The sequence below is a fragment of the Gobio gobio genome (assembly GCF_949357685.1).
Source record: "Gobio gobio genome assembly, chromosome: 2".
NCBI classification, from domain to species: Eukaryota; Metazoa; Chordata; class Actinopteri; order Cypriniformes; family Gobionidae; genus Gobio; species Gobio gobio.
Genome location: NC_137098.1, coordinates 60,603,467 through 60,620,783, shown reverse-complemented (window position 1 = coordinate 60,620,783; position 17,317 = coordinate 60,603,467).

The following is a 17,317-nucleotide window of genomic DNA, read 5'->3' as shown; positions in this document are numbered from 1 at the left end:
AAAAACAGCCGTGGTTATAATTCAAATACAATTATCTTAAACAGTAAAATTATAAATAGATAAATAAGTACAGAATCAAAATGTATCCACTTGTTAGCGTGTAGTACGCTGAGCAAATCCAGCAAACTGAGTAATCACAAAAAACACTTACATATGGCTTCAACACGCTCCTTCACTGTCGGTACGCTTCTCCTAGCGACTAACTGACCGACCTGACCTTATATATGTTCTGTCCACCTTTGTAATACGCCCAAACAATCAAGGGAACAGCCTGTCAATGGCTCAGCTCAAAAAACAGCCATGGTTATAATTTAAATACAATTATCTTAACCAGTAAAAATGAATTCTAACTTAATTCTAGCAACTAACCACCAGGGTGGTTCTCAGAGAACTCCCCTAGGAACATTTATCTGGTTGCATTTGCAATGCCAGTGGGAACTCTGAAGTGACGTATGGGGTGCTTGACCTTTATTTTGATGGCACGGCGGACCTTTATTTTGATGGCTGAGAAAATCAGAGCCTGAGCACACAACGCTCCCATTCTCCGTCTTCATTTAATTTACAATCTGTTTAACAGTCCTACCTAATAGGTTATTAGATATAACTGTTATACAAATAATTTAGACAGTGTATGAAAATGTATTAGCACTTGCCGTGTGGTTGATGTCCAATTTCGCTAGCTTAGCAGAAATACATAATCATGTTTCGCTTGGAACCGTCAAAGTTATGTCGGATTTTCTATTTAGCTTAAAGGTGGAGAGGTCCATATATCACTGATTTACTATATACTGCTGAGCCAGTTTAGCAGCATCAAGTCCAAATGATGGCTCCCGTTCTTTCACCCATAGGGCAGAACACAAGGATAAATGAGTTTATGTTAACTCATAAACATTTGTAATACTCGGATTTGTGGGTCTTGAGGAATCCATGCTTACCGAGTATCATGTGTGGGTTATTGGCTATTTCGGTATCTGTCGTGGCCACTGGATGGAGGAATCAGACTTCTGTGCTCAGAACTTTCTGCATCGTTCCGACCGATTACATCGGGCATCACCTCTTCTCTAACTCTCCCGCACTCTCTCTTCTCGTTCTTTTTTTACCCTCGCGATATCTCGCATACCATCTAACTTTACTTAAACCCTTCCCATCTCAATTCTTACATAATACTCCCCTTCCTATAAGAAATGTCCTCATTTATAAAGTATGTCGACACAAACCCCCATAAGAGAACATAGTGACAACAACACGTCGCCAAACTTACACAAAACATGTGTATCTAACAGCAAAAACCACGGGAGTAAGACTACCAGAGGGTGCCATTGAATGAAAACCTCATAAGGGCCAACCCAGCGAGGGCCATCAATGATTACCAAGTCGCCCGCCTTGTACGGGTGTAGGCCTACTTAACATGACGATCATAGTAATGCCGTTGTTGTCCTTGCGCTTTGTCCCGAAAGGCAGTTGCCAATTGATAAGTGGTGGACAATCTTTGTTGTAGTGAGTTAACAAATGCTGCGGGCGTACCCGTGGTGGCTGAAGTGACAGAGGTGCCATCTTGAAACGGCGCGTCCAAGGGAATGCAGGCCTTGCTCCCATGCGCTACAAAGAATGGTAGGCTAATGCGACATGTAGGAGGTGCTCGGCCCATTCCCTACCAGACTCAAAGAGATATTGAGTCGCTCCACAGCACCATCGCATTGCACTTCATGTTCAGAGATTTATAATGAGGTCCACTTCAAATTGTCTGCCTTGGTCTGAGTGCAAGGCATCAGTAATCCCATGTTGCGGTATTTAAATGGTCAAAAATGTCACCTTGTGCTGAAGGATGATGACTGAGATTAAAGGTCCTGTTCTTCGTGATCCCATTTTTCAAACTTTAGTTAGTGTGTAATGTTGCTGTTAGAGCATATATAATACCTGTAAAATTATAAAGCTCAAAGTTCAATGCCAAGCAAGATATTTTATTTAACAGAAGTTCCCTTTCAAAGCCTACAGCGAACGGCCGGTTTGGACTACATCCCTGTACTTCCTGCTTTAATGACGTCAGTAGAACAGTTTGTTGACTAACCTCCGCCCACAAGAATACGCGAAAAAGGGGGCGTGGTCTTGTTGCTCTCCCACGTGGAGAAGAGGAAGTGTTGCGTTCGGTTGCGTTTGTCGCCATGTCGTCCAGACGCTGTTATTTTCATCCCGGAGTCAAATCACCTTTGTTTGGCCTTCAGGGGCTGTACTTTGAGTGCGTTCATCTCCCCATTATGGTAAGAGGCGTGACCTTTCCGGGCAACGTGCGCTAAACTGCTGTCAAATCACAACACGGGAACCGCTGGCACAATCAGAACTCGTCACGTATTTCTGAAGGAGGGACTTCATTGAACGGAAATCTTTCAAGCCGTTTTGAGGACAGTGAAAACAGCAGTATACAGATAAGTAAATTGTGTGAAAAATATAGTGTTTTTTTTTTTACACGTGAAACATGAACACATGTTATATTGCACACTGTAACAGGAACAGGAAACAGGAAAAACGGGACCTTTAAGTTCAGACGTTCGTCAGTCCGACGCTGGTGGGACTGGCGGGAAGTATGCAGGTCCATACAGAGGTCGGCGATAGCCGTAGCCATATCTGCGATGGCAGATGAGGGTTGCTGATGCACAGTCACTGGCATGATAGCCGTTGGATTGGTGCGTGGTCTGTCATCATAGACAAAATGGGGTTGGTGCTCTCTCAAATTTTCGCTTCATAAACGAGGCAACAATTCACTGCCATTATAAAGCTTGGAAGAGCCAGGACATTTTTAATATAACTCTGATTTTACTCTGAAATCATGGGCTAATTTTCATTTTTGGGTGAACTATCCCTTTAAGGAACACTTATATGCAGAGACAACATGTCTGTTTGTGTTCCCATTTTGTGATTCTGTTTTTGATTAAATAAAATACTGACTCCACTTTTGTGAGATATTTCAAGGATGTTACTGGAACTGAAAATGTGTCTTTTTTTTTTTTTAAGTGATGCAAATCAGAGGATGCAAATAAATATCGTTTTACTTTCAAACTAACTGAAAGTCAAAAGAAGTAATCAAATTCAGATTGACCTCAGAAACGGGTAAAGGGCATTTAAATGAGCAAACGTAGAGATTTGTACAATATTTACAGTATAATGTGCATTCAAATATATAATATACAGTATGAAAAATTTATATTCATTTTTACTTTTAACAGTGTTATTAAATTATTGTTTTTAAAACTTCAAGAATTTGTGCACTCAATAAAAGTTGAGCCTTTTTTAAGATTCACGCAATTTAGTTAATAGTAAAATTCCATTAAATTGAATTTAAGAATCCTTAAATGTAATTTCATTGATTGCAATTATGCAATTAAATTATGTAAGGATTATTCAATTCGAATTGATGGAATTTTAATTGGTGTCCAAAAACATGAAATGTGATTTACTGTAAATGTATAAATAAGGGATTGAATATTCAATATCGGCCAATGCTAATAAATGTAAAATCTCTGGTATCAGCCAATAACCAGTATAGTTGTGCATGCATCCCATATGTGATAATCTCTCTCAAATGACACTGCTAGATATAGATATGTCACGCGTCCACAGCTTGTCGCACAGGGACATACCATAGACCGTAAAAAAATATGGACGACACGACTTCATTGACTTCCGCTGACCATAGTTGAAGCTTTCGTATGCCCGCTCACGGCGCTGACATCTTAGGATCGAGTCTGCGCAGTAGCGATCTCGGGACCGGAGTTGCGCAGTAGAGAACAGGAAGTAGAGGCGCGATTATCAAAAGCCCACCCACACTCTCACAGATGCAGAACAATTCATTATGTTGGTGTGAAATAAACAGTTATAGAAATGTAGAAATTAGAGCTAAAGCTCCAATCTCCTCCCAAAAATCCTGAAAAAAGTCCGTTAGTGCCTCAGTGAAAACTTCTCTAACTCAGAGAAGCCGGCAATTACAGCTGTCAATCATGACGTCACACCCCCCGTTTTTATAGCATCGCATAACTCACTAAAACTAAACTTATTTAAAAAACGAACACTTGAAATGAAATCATCGTAATAAAAACTGCCTAAAATGACAGAAACCATCTTTAGGAAACAATAATTTTAAGTGTAATTGAATTGTTTAGTGTGTCTCGCGTCCATTCAAATACATGGAGAGGCAGGGTTTAGGAGCTATACTGGGACCAGCCACCGGGGGGGCGATCGAGGCGCGGAAGCTTCAGTTTCTGACAGGAGCACTACAGGCTTGGGACATACGCACGTGTAACTACATGAAAGACGGGGGGGAACAAGCACCACTTTAATTTACAGCCCACAGATTCATACTTACCCTGTCATTCTTTTAGGCGGCAATGATTCGCTGGCGACTGGCACAGAGCCCTCGCCGCAGCTAACACCACGGCCTCCTTCATGGAGCCACCTGAGCGCTCACAGACCACCCCGCTTCGGCGGCGTGATTATGTCAGAAGTGTCCGAACAGTGCTCTCATTTAACACGGTGCTGCTGCTCGTGCTAATGTTTGGGAAGCGGGTGCCTTCTCTGTCAGCAGTTCTTGTACGGAGTTTGGCCCGGGCAATTGCATGGTCAGACTCACACCCTGACATGGCTACACACCTAAAGCCAGCCACTTTCGAACTTCGGAGCAGCTCAGGCTGCTCATCTCAGAACACTTTTGCGAGATTCTACAATCTGGATATCCCCTCTTTTGCATCGCACATTCTGTCCGTGCAGGAGAAGGCTGGGCAGCCATTGGACGACTGAGTTGCTTGAAGACGCAACTACCTGCCGCATGTTTCAACTAGGTCGTCTAGGCATGAGGGACAGTATATGCACAGCCTCATGTGATCATGCATATTTTATAACAATTTATAACAAACTCAGGCGCCCAATGAGGAGACTGTGAAATTCTCTCACGCCTTGGGTAATAATAATACATTTTATTTATAAAGCACTTTACATTTTAAAGAAAATCTCAAAGTGCTACAAAGGGAGGGAGGAAAATATAAAATACAACAGTTAGAGGAATTAAGAAATTAAGTTAAAATCAGATTCCAACTAAAATGATCAGTCCTCAGATGACACGACACGACAGGGCGCACAGCTGTCCAGATAGAAGCGGGATGGTATCACCAGACCGGAAACAAACTTTCGCTGAGCTCTTCTGCAGATGTAACGCGGCCGTCATTGGAGTCCAAGTTCTTGAATGACTGATAAACATTATAGCATTATAGTGGTTATATTCCATCAGTTGAGTGGCCGAGTAGTTCAATATACCAGCCACACGGACTCCACGTATGTTGTTAACCGCCAGCCACAGAGGCAATATGCAGAGTAAGAGAAGAACTCGGCACCAAACAATCATCCGTGACATGACAGGGAGATCGAGACCAGGAGAGGTGGACCATGGTAAACGCCAGAAGGAGCTATAAGCGCTGGTGATGTAACTTAAAAAAAGTTACATCACCTCTTAAAAAAATAAAAATAAAAAAATAAAAAAAAATATTTCCTTTCCTCTTTCTCCTCCTCTTTCCCTCCCTACTCTAACCTGTGCTACACTGACAAATGTACACGGACTAAGTATTTCAGGCACTTGTTGCGCTCACTCGACTCTTCACGACCATTCGCTTATTGTTCCCCCAAGTTGTAAGTCGCTTTGGATAAAAGCGTCTGCTAAATGCATAAATGTAAATGTAAATGTAACTTAGACAGCTAGAAAAAGCTGTTGGCCGGTTAGCTTCATACACAGACACTTGCTACCAACTGTAAACAGCCGAGTGGAGTCATCGGAGATGGTAAGATCCTTGGTAGTAGACAAATCTTTTTATTGAAGTTTCCAAACATTTTAACAACAGTCACATTAAATTAAAATGTTAATACAACATTGCATATATATTTAAAAAAAAAACAACAACAACAAGAACTTGAGCTGGCCTCTAAAAGAAGGCTGCTAATACTACCAGTAACCATATCCTCTTAGCGTCCCTCGTCCCACTGACTTAAACTCCAATCTGTACTGTTATGATAAGATAATATTGCCACAAACTGCATTTCTCTTATTAACAGGAAGATGTTACATAGAGATGTAAAGAACGTATCTCTTAAATGTATTACTGTCAACCGACTTTATCTTCAGATAAGTGCCATAAACAACAATTAGCATTCAAACAAAGTCCGAATGATAAAAGTTTAACTCACCCTGCATTAATTAGCAAGATATTAAAGGTCATATTGTTTGTATTAGGGTTTCAAAGTGTCTCTCACGAAGTCCATCGCCTGCTTTGGATCTTTAAAACTCCGTCTCATCCCATCTCTCGCGGTGATTCTCAGCTCGGCGGGATAGAACAGACCATAGCGCACACCCTCACAGCGTCTGAGTAGTCCACGCACCTCATTGAAGGCTGATCGCTGTTTCACGACCTTTTGGGTATAGTCAGGCTGGAGGTGTATTTTGTCTCCATCCGGTGTGACAATCTCCCTTCTCTGCATGGCTTTCTTAAAGGGGTCATAGAATGACATTTTTGTACAAGTTAATATGATTCTTTAGTGTCTAAATGAAAAGTTTGTAATATACTTTAATTAAAAATTCTCATTAGTATTGTAAGAAAACACTCATTTTACCTGGTCAAAACCAGCTCAGTTTTCAGCAAGTCATTTCAGTGCATGTGACTTTAAATGATAATGAGCTTTGCTCACCCCGCCCCCTCTGCTCTGTGGAGCGTTCGGTTCGACCCGACACAACAACACAACACACGTGGAGTGTTGCCTTGACAACATTTGAGGGTATATTTTCGAGAAATAATTGCAACGGGAGTCTCTGAGGACACATCTGAGCAACCTTATCATTTTGAACTGGAGTCGGACCAGGAACAGATGACGAACCCATCGAAGTTCGAACAGGACGTTTCTGAATGGTTGGTTAACGTCATGTCACTTTGATCTATCTTTGTACTGGCAGAGTAGTGTAGTTGCTATGTGTTTACTGATATGTTAGTTCATTGACAGACTGATGTTATGTTATAAGATTTTTTTTTTACATTACTTCTTAATCAGTAACAGACACCGTTATAAACCAAAAGTAAGCTTAGTGTAGTGTTACCACGTTAACTTTATCACCCGAGTACACAGTTTGTAATAACAAACATAACGCGTTGTTCATTATAAACGTGGGATTATGAATTATATTGAGAACGTCATACACAGAAAGCATGCCGTTATGTAATTTACCCTGTAAACTTTAGCCTCATTCATCGTGAAGCATGCAAGCGATTTGCAAAGATTAATATAAAGGTTAATAAAACGTTACACTCACATCTTCCTGAGGTGCAGCAGGAACACAATCCTTTTTTCAAGAGCAGCTTATTAGCAAAACCTGCTTTATACTGACGCTCGTTTATAAAGCAGTCTGCTGAGAAATGATTTGCGCAAACATTGACGTTGATCGGGGGAATATTCCCTTCTAAAACAAAACTCAGCAGCCACTGGGTCTTCAGCGGTTCGGATTTAGGAACATCAAAATGACTGCTGTGTTCGTTATTACACCCAAGAACAGAACACCACAATCGCTTAGACGCCATTCTGCTCCAGCGTATCAACAATGGTGGACTGATGACAGCTCGCTCAGGGCGGGTCTGTGTTGAAACGCTGCTGTCAATCAACAATCTTAGGAGGGGCGTACACCGTGTAACGTCACACGATCAGACGGCTCGATTTGAGACAGGGGAAAATATATAAGGAGATTAAAAAAAAACACTGGATGTATTTTTATCATTATAGGATGGTTGTGTACAGGCACTGCCAACACACATTTCCGTATAATCAACTTGTAAAAGTGCATGTACCATTCTATGACCCCTTTAATCAATAATTCCTTCTCCTGAAAGTAATGAAATTTCACTATAATTGCCCTTGCTGGTTGATCGTCTCCTGGTCTCGATCTCAGGGTTCTGTGTGCGCGATCTATTACAGGGGCCTTATCCAGCTGTAACGAATCGTTGAGCAGCTCGGATATGAAGTCGGGAATATGCTTTCCCTCCTCCCGCCTCTCCTTCACTCCCGTGATGCGTAGATTACAACGGCGTGATCTGGCCTCAAGATCCTCGTTTTTTACTTCCAATGCAGCGACATCTTGTTTAAGTTTTGCCACCTCTCGCTGCAGAGTACACGTCATCCGAATGTCCGCTTTCTGCTTCTTCCAGCGAAAGCACCCGCGTCTCAATTGTGGCCATTCTCGCGGCTGCTTGGCCCATCACGGTCCCAAACTCCTCTCTCAGTTGCTCACATTGTGTCTTTATCTCCGTGGCCTGGACCTCAGCTTTTTCGTCCATTTTCAAAAGTAGCTCAGTTTTAAGCATTCGTATCTCATTGAGAATAATCTCTTGGTTAGTTTCCACTCTGTTTTCCGCTGCCTCCATCGTCGCGTTTTCCGCCATCTTATCTGGTTTGCTGCGAGTGCCGGGCATATTCAATAAACCTCTGAATTAGACGGCTATTTACTCAAACTTTACTTTGTAGAGACTCTTCTCTTTTAACTATACGAAATCACAATGAGCTGGTCGAGAATGCATTTGTTTTTAAATAGTTAAATACAGTTCAGAATGGAAACCAGTCAAACACGTCTTCACATTTTGCCGTCCAAACCGGAAGCCTCTCAATCCGGTAAGATCCTTGGAACAGTCCCAATTATAGCTCTGAGTGATTTTACTGGTTACGGTCATTAAAAATATATAATTAAAAATAAAAACATTACAACTTAAATGAGGTGGAGAAGCGGCGAACAGACATCGCCAGCGTCCTCTCCCCCTCGTTGCTAGGCAACCAACCAAATAGGGTAATAGCTAACTACTGAGTAGAAAACACACAATCATAAGTATTGTTTCTGATATGTATGCCTTCTCATTCAGGTCGGATGTTTGTTGGCTTAGTTTCCACTTCTTATACCACGCCAGTCCAGTGCTGCTTGACTGTGTACAGGGAGACGCTTGCGGCACAGGCTCTCTGCCAAAACTGCATCTAGAGCCGCGTTTCCACCAAAATTACCCGGAACAATTTGTACCAGGAACTTTTTTACAGGAACTTTTTTCCCCCCAGATCTGCTACTGTCTGCGTTTCCACTGCGGTCTAAAGTACCGGGAGGATTAGGCAAATTAGTCCAGTGATGTAGGACTGCGCGCGGCTGCTCCTCCCAGTCAGCGACGGACAGTAATCATTTTTGCGCGGTACTGTCTGCAACAATAATGAGGAGCAGCGCTGCTTTTGGTAGTTATGTATTGGTTTAATAAAGAGGTCATTAACAAAATGGCGGAAAAGAGACGAGCACTGATACTAAAGCGTATTCTGAAAGCTCGTAAAGCTAGATTTAATGTTTTTATCAGCTATTATGGACATTGACCGTGCGATTGCTGAGACAGCACGCGCCATCGGACAGAAAGAGCAAGACTGATATTTACTGAACGCAGAACGAACCTCGCAAGACTTTTAAAAATGCCGGTTGAAACAAAATGCTGCGTGAGCTCAACCAATCAGCATGTTCAGCACACAAGTCCCACCCTCGAAAGTTCCGGAACTTTGAAAAAGTACTACCTCGCGAGCAGGGCCGTTTGAAGGGGGAAATATTTACCCGGAACTTCATTTAGACCCTGGTTCCTGCGGTCGAAACACACCGAGTACCATCCCAAAGTTCCTAGTTCCTGGGGAAAGTTCCTGCGGTGGAAACGCGGCTTAGGTGTTTTAACTAGGCCTGGTACCCGGACTAGAGGGGGCGGGGCAAGCCTGATAGCCTTTTGCTACTGCTGCAGGCGCCTAGTCCTCTGTATCGGCACTGTGGGAGCTGTGACCGGCATGAGTTTCACATGGCAGGGTTTTATACGTTCCCCATACATAATGTCGAGAAGCTGATTCAATAAGGGAACGTCTCCAGTTACTCGACATAACCATGGTTCCCTGAAAGGAGGGAACGAGACATTATGTAAATTGCGATGTGAAAAACTCCCTCATAGCTCGACATCACCTATATAGCGGCTAAGCCCGCCAATCAGGTGATTACTTGAACTCCATTGGCTATTGCAACACAATAGAGTGAATCAACCAGGCTTCAGCATTTCGAAGGAAAAGGGTTTCTCCACATGTAATGTCTCGTTCCCTCCTCTCAGGAAACCACGGTTACGAGAAAGTGGAGACGTTACGTAGTCTACCTTTAACAACAACACTGTAAATTACATAGAACTATATAAATGCTGCACTGGGAAACATAGTTGCACATCATTTAACATCAGTTCATATCTGGAGATAAATGTGAAATAGAGTTGATATTTCTAATTATTACAAATGCATGTGTTATGTAAAACTGAACATCAGGCTCATTGATGCATGTGGGGAGCGAAGGCTGGCGAGCTACAGTAGCTCCGATTGCTCAAGAAGTTAATGCTGGTTCTGTCACAAACAGGCTTAGATGGTAGCGAGTTGACACTAAAAAAGGTTAAACGTCTCCATATCATGTGCAAATGTGCAATACATAAGCATAATACTCAAGCTTACATAGGATTTCAAAACAGTGATATAGGCCAGCTCCTAAAACAGAGCCAGAACAACACCATTATTACCATTATGCGAACACATTCAAAATAAAACATATATCACATACCCGGCAGCTTTCAACAATTCTTTTTCGAACCCAGGCACAAACCATCACAACCGTCTGCCAAAAATATTTTAATACACATGATTATCCAAAATATCACATTTGAAAACCATTTCATCAAAAATAGCTGATGAGAATTAGATTTACCTCAAAGAAAGAAAGAAAAAGATCGCAGCCACCTATCTGCCCAGACAGCAACATAGTGTCGGCCCAGATCCGGGCCACATGGTTGACATTTTTGGCTGAAAAAAACGTCTTCTTTTTTAAAATCTCAAATGTAAGTCATGGAACTCATTGGGTTATATTCTACCAACTCTTATATTTCCATATACATATACAAAAAGGGGTATAATGTGATCATGTAAGTCAATTTATCCTGATTATTTATCATTACTATATAAAAGTATAGCATTTCTTATGTGCAAATATGTTACATTTTGCATTATTTTACCTTATCAACACTCATAGTAAGATGTTTACTCGTAATCTTTCAATATACTTCAAATTAAATTGGGAATACCTTGTTATAAAATTACCAACATGCTTGTAACCTTTGCTGGCACTATTCCCCATCTGTCACATTGATGATTTTATGATTAATAAGCAAAAAGCCTTATTTTTTTCCAAAATTCTGAATGTCACACCAAATGGCATGGTGTCACGCCATATGATAAATCACACCACACAACAATCTGTATGCAAAAATTTGTATTAGCTGCATTTAACAAACAACCAAACTGACAAGTGAATCATTGTTGCAGTTACAGCAAAATCACAAAATTGTTTAAAACAGTGAGTTCTACTCAAACTAGCAAAGAATCGTATGTTTATTAAGGTCACTATCCCTTGTACCTCCCCTTTCAGTTTTTTCTCTTGATATCTGTAAATAGACAAATTCAACCATGAACACAAGCATTTCAGAAATATGCACTGCAAACAATAATCAGATTCATAATTTATTGCATTTACTTTTGCATTCAAGAGTGATTGAGTGAGTCTGCAAGTGTGTGTGTGTGTGTGTGTGTGTGTGTGTGTGTGTGTGTGTGTGTGTGTGTGTGTGCGTGTGTGCGTGCGTGCCTGCCTGCTAGTGCAAGTGTGTGTATGTTTATCTGTAGAGCTTTCTTTGAGACGAGTTTTTCAAGTATAATGTGCTTTTCAACAAATCAAATAAATATAGGGACACATTTGAGTGACAAAATGCTGTAGTTTAACATGGATTCAGCTTGAAAATGGGATAGTAAGTAGGGATTCACCAAATTGAGTTGGTGTATAGATATTAAATGTGTGAATAATATACAAAATATGTTAAAATGACAGAATATTCAATAAACTTAACTATTAGCTATAAAATATATATCCAAGAGCATTATTTATGTATTTAAATGCAGTTCATATCATATAGTGTGACAAAATAATCATTGGTGTTACAAGAAAACCCTGTCACACCATATGAGGTTTCATGTAGGCCTACTTAGCATGACATTAAGCAATGTGCTTTTATGCTAACATCCTAAAGCCATGCTAAATACAATATGACAATAGTTTTAAAGGTAATATTGACTGAAAAGTAATTAAATTTAGGCATTTTGGTGTAAAATGCGTCACACCAAAAGACAGCGCAAAAGGGAACTGAATCAGGAGTGCCGGATATACTTGATTTTTTTGAAAACATGAAGAGAGAAAACTCACCTTGTAACTTTCAGTGTCCTTCTGAGGTGTTGTTCTTCCTCCTGAAAGAAGAAGGACCTCCCACTCCCCAAAGGTCTCTTCTTCTTCTTCTTCAGTGAATTTTATTGGCAGCTTGCAATCTTTGTGCATTACTGCCATCTACTGGACTGAGGTGTGATCACTTTGGGTCGTTAAAAAAAAAAAAAAAAAAAAATTCCAGAGGATCAGAGCCCAAGCTTCAGATGGCGCTGCGTGTTCAGCTCCTCCGTCTTCCACCTCAGCTCAACCTCCAGAAAATAAAATAAAATAAATAAAAAATTAGGCTAAAGTCTTCTGGCTAATTGTGTTTCTTTTAGAAACTCTATCACTGCTTTGGTTATAGACTGTGTTCCAGGTAGACTCAACAGGTTGCTCAAAGTAACAGAGTTCTGTGTTACCCTCTTAAGTATTTCTCTCTCTTCATGGTACTGCCTACATGTCAAAAGTACATGCTTCACGGTTTCTGTCTCCGTACAATATGGGCACATTCCGGTCTCATGTTTCCCTATTATATGTAGGCCGCTGTTCAGTCCTGTATGTCCTACCCTTAGCCTGGTGAACCAGGTTTCCTCCTGTCGTGAGAGTAAGCTGATCTTTTTAACTGATACAGTCTGTTGAATTCTATATAAATGCCTACCTTTTTCCCCCTTATCCCATTTATCTTGCCAGATTTTATGAATACCATCTTTAATTATTGTTTTAAATTCTGATTTGCTGAGTGGAACCTGTACTTCTACTTGTTCTGCTTTAAGTGCTTCTTTTGCCAATTCATCTGCCTTCTCATTGCCCTCAAGGCTACCTGTGTGTGCTGGAACCCAAGTGAACTGTAATATTAGCTTCTGTTGAGTTATCCTGAAAATCATCTGTTGAACTTCATCTAAAAGATCCTGTCTGCATTTAGATTTTCCATTCTGGATGCTAATTAGGGAGGACATAGAGTCCGAACAAATAACAGATTTATATGGCTTCTCTTCTTCTACCCACTGTAGAGCCATTATGATGGCCATCATCTCTGCAGACAAGATTGAGAGGTAGTTTGAAGTTCTTTTTTGTATTATGACATTATTTTTAGGAATGTATACAGCCACCCCTGTTTTACCTGCTGGTTCTTTAGATGCATCTGTAAATATTTGTACTGTGTCATCATACATTACATCTATATACTGCTGTACACTTTGATACACTCCTGTCTTGATTATATTTTTAGCGTCTAGATTAACTACAGGGTAGCAGAAAAACCAAGGTGGAATTGTGCTCAAATTAACAGTTTTGCTGCAAGGTATATTATTTATTCCCATGTAATCTGCCTCTTTATTGCAATTCCATCCAAAACTACTGTTCACAATGCGACCATATTCCCAGCAATCTTCTAACACCAATTTTGTAGGATGTGTATTTTCATGCCCTTGTAGATTTACCCAATATGCTAGTGAAAGTTTTAACCTCCTAAGATTTAAAGGCATCTCCCCTACCTCTACTTGCAGCGCTGGGATAGGTGATGTTCGGAAGGCTCCACTACACAGCCGGAGAGCTTTGGCCTGCACCCTGTCCAGTTCAGCTAATGTAGTTTTTGCTGCTGTTTTGTATACTGAACATCCATAATCAAACACTGATCGGATTATTGCAATATAAATTCTTTTCAAAGAAGAGCCTGATGCCCCCCAGCTGTACCCTGCACCATTCTCTGAACATGATTTTTAAAAGTAAGTTTACTATCAAACCACACACCAAGATATCTTAATTCATTAACCTGTTTGAGAGATTGTCCATATATCTTAAGATCTATTGTGGGTTCTACCCTTTTCTTAGAAAAACAGATGAATTGCGTTTTTTCCACTGAAAGGTGGAACCCCCATTTAAATGACCATTTTCCAACCTGACTAATTGCTGTTTGCATCCTTTGCTGTAAATTGTCAATATTACGGCCCCTTACCCACAATGCTCCATCATCTGCATATAATGCCCTGTTTATCCTTTGATTCACTCCATCAAACACATCATTAATCATTATATTAAACAGAATTGGACTGCATACACTACCTTGTGGGGTGCCATTTTCTATTGTGTATGTGCCTGATGACTCTGATCCTATCCTAACCTCTATGGTTCTACCCTTTAAAAAATCTTTGATCCAGTTGAACATTTTACCACCTATTTCCGTTTTATTTAACTTAATTAAAATTCCTTCTTTCCACAGCATGTCATAAGCCTTCTCTATATCAAAAAAGGTTGCCAAAACAGATTCTTTATTAACTTGTGCTTTATGTATCTAATTTTCCAGGCATACTACAGGATCCATAGTTGTTCTTCCATTTCGGAAACCACTCTGGTATGGTGTGATCAGCCCTCTGCTTTCTAATTTGTACACTAACCTTTTAGTAATCATCCTCTCCATGAGTTTACATAGGTTAGATGTTAAAGCTATTGGTCTATAGCTTTTGACATTCATTTTATCCTTTCCTGGTTTCCCTATTGGGACTATTACTGAGTGATTCCACCCAATGGGTAGCTTTCCTTGCTCCCAAATTTTATTATATAAAACCAGTATCACATTTTTTGCCACATCAGATAGTTCGTCAATCATTTTATAGCATATCCCATCTCTCCCTGGTGAGGTATTTTTAACACCTATCAATGCTCTTTTTAGTTCAAACAATGTGAAATCTGCATCTAGTGAGCTCTCCCCCTCCACTTTCATCCCCAACATATCTTTATTTTCTTCAATGGTCCTCATTCTTAAAGCTAGCTCTTCACTGGAGAGGTTCTGTAAACTATGTATCCTTACAAAGGATTTAGCAAGCATCTCAGCTTTTTCTCTACTGGTAACTGCCTCAGTGCAATTATCTCTTATTACTGGAAGTGACCAGTCCCTTCTTATACCACCCATCTTTCTGATCATTCCCCATATGTCCTTAATTTTAATTCCTGTCCCAATATTACTACAGAACTCTCTCCAATATTTCCTTTTGGCTTCTCTTATAATTCTTTTAACTTTAGCTTGTGCTCTTTTGTACTCCAATAAATTATCAAATGAATGATTAGATTTAACAATTTTAAGGGCTTTATTCCGGTTTTTAACAGCCTCTCTACACTCATCAGACCACCATGGTACCATTTTCTTCTTCTTTGCTCCAGATGTTTTACCTATTGTTTCCTCTGCTGACTCATGTATTATGTTAATAATCATATTGTTCAACTCCTCAATATCATCACTCAAATTTGGCATGACTTCAATTCATTTGCTGCTTGTTTTAAAATTATACAGCCCCCAATTAGCCTCTTTCATTCTCCATCTTGGAATCCAATTCTCTTCAATACTAATATTTTGACTCCTTATCTTTACCCAGATAGGATAGTGGTCACTACCCATTGCATTGTCACTGCTCACATCCCATATGCAATTACCTGCTAGTTGTTGTGATACAAGCGTAAGATCAATTGCAGATTCTACACCACGAGCTGCGTCATACCTAGTGCCTCTTCCATCATTTAGACACACTAACTGATTATCATCCATAAACTCCTCAATGATATACCCATCTCCGTCTGTTCTAGCACTTCCCCACAGGGTATTATATGCATTAAAATCTCCACATACTATAACTTTGGATTTTTCCACACCACCTACACTCTCCAACATGTCTCTAGTAATTTTTTGACAAGGATTATAAAAGTTTATTATTCTAATTTTTGTTTTGTTGACCCATGCCTCAATTGTAATTATCTCTAGCTCTTCACTACTGTTGATAGCTCTATAGTTAACACCATGTTGGATGAAGGTGACAACTCCACCACCCATAGCAAGGGTTCTATCCTTACGCACTGCTGTATAACCACACAGTGTAAAGTCTAATGAGGGTTTTAACCAAGATTCCTGAATGCAAATAATGTTAGGTTTGACTGATTGCTCCTGAATGTGCTGTTTTAGTTCTTGTCCGTTTGCAATTAGACTCCTCGCATTCCACTGTAAAATGGTTAGCATCATTAATCTCCACCACCATATGTTGACTGTGAATCTGATATCCCCATTATAAGTGTTGCATTAATGATCTCTACTGACATCTCTTCCATTTCCAAGTACTTTTCTGCTGCTTTTGCAATTATCTTAGTTCTCTCTGTTCGGCTACATGCTTGGGCAGAACAATTAATGATTTCCACCATAAACGCTACAAACTTTCTCTTTTCCACTATAAGTGTATCCAACATTGGAGCATTTATGTATGCTTTGAACTTGGGGTTGAATAACAGGTGCTAATCTACTAGTATTGTCATTAGATTTTACCTTTCTAATTGCTTCAACGTATGTAAGCTTTTCTTTTACCTTCACGTTCTGAATTTGAACCGCTTTTTTATGCACATCACAGCCTTTGTAAGCAGCACTATGCTCTCCTCCACAGTTACAACACTTGATTTTAGCTCCTTTCTCACATTTCCCGTATTCATGTTCCCCTCCGCATTTAGCACAACAGAGTTTACTCTTACAGGCTGCTGCAATATGCCCAAAACGCTGGCATTTAAAGCATCTCATAGGGGGAGGGATATATGGCCTTACTATATAGCTGACATAGCCAATTCTGATTCTTTCAGGAATTTTGTCTTCCTCTAGAGTCAACAATACAGACATGCTAGGCCCCTTAATACCATCTCTTGTGAAAGGTAACCGTTTAACTTTCGGAACTCGCACTCCTCTGACATTAACCCTGATTTCTTCCTCAGTTATCTCAGTTGACACTCCAGATATTACACCCAGTGTTGGGGGTAACGCATTACAAGTAACTTGAGTTACGTAATAATATTACTTTTTCCAAGTAACTAGTAAAGTAACGCATTACTTTTCAAATTTACAACAAAATATCTGAGTTACTTTTTAAAAAAAGTAACGCAAGTTACTTTTTCACATTAATTTGACTGACAGCTCTCCTGCCCCCATGTTGAGAAAAATAACTG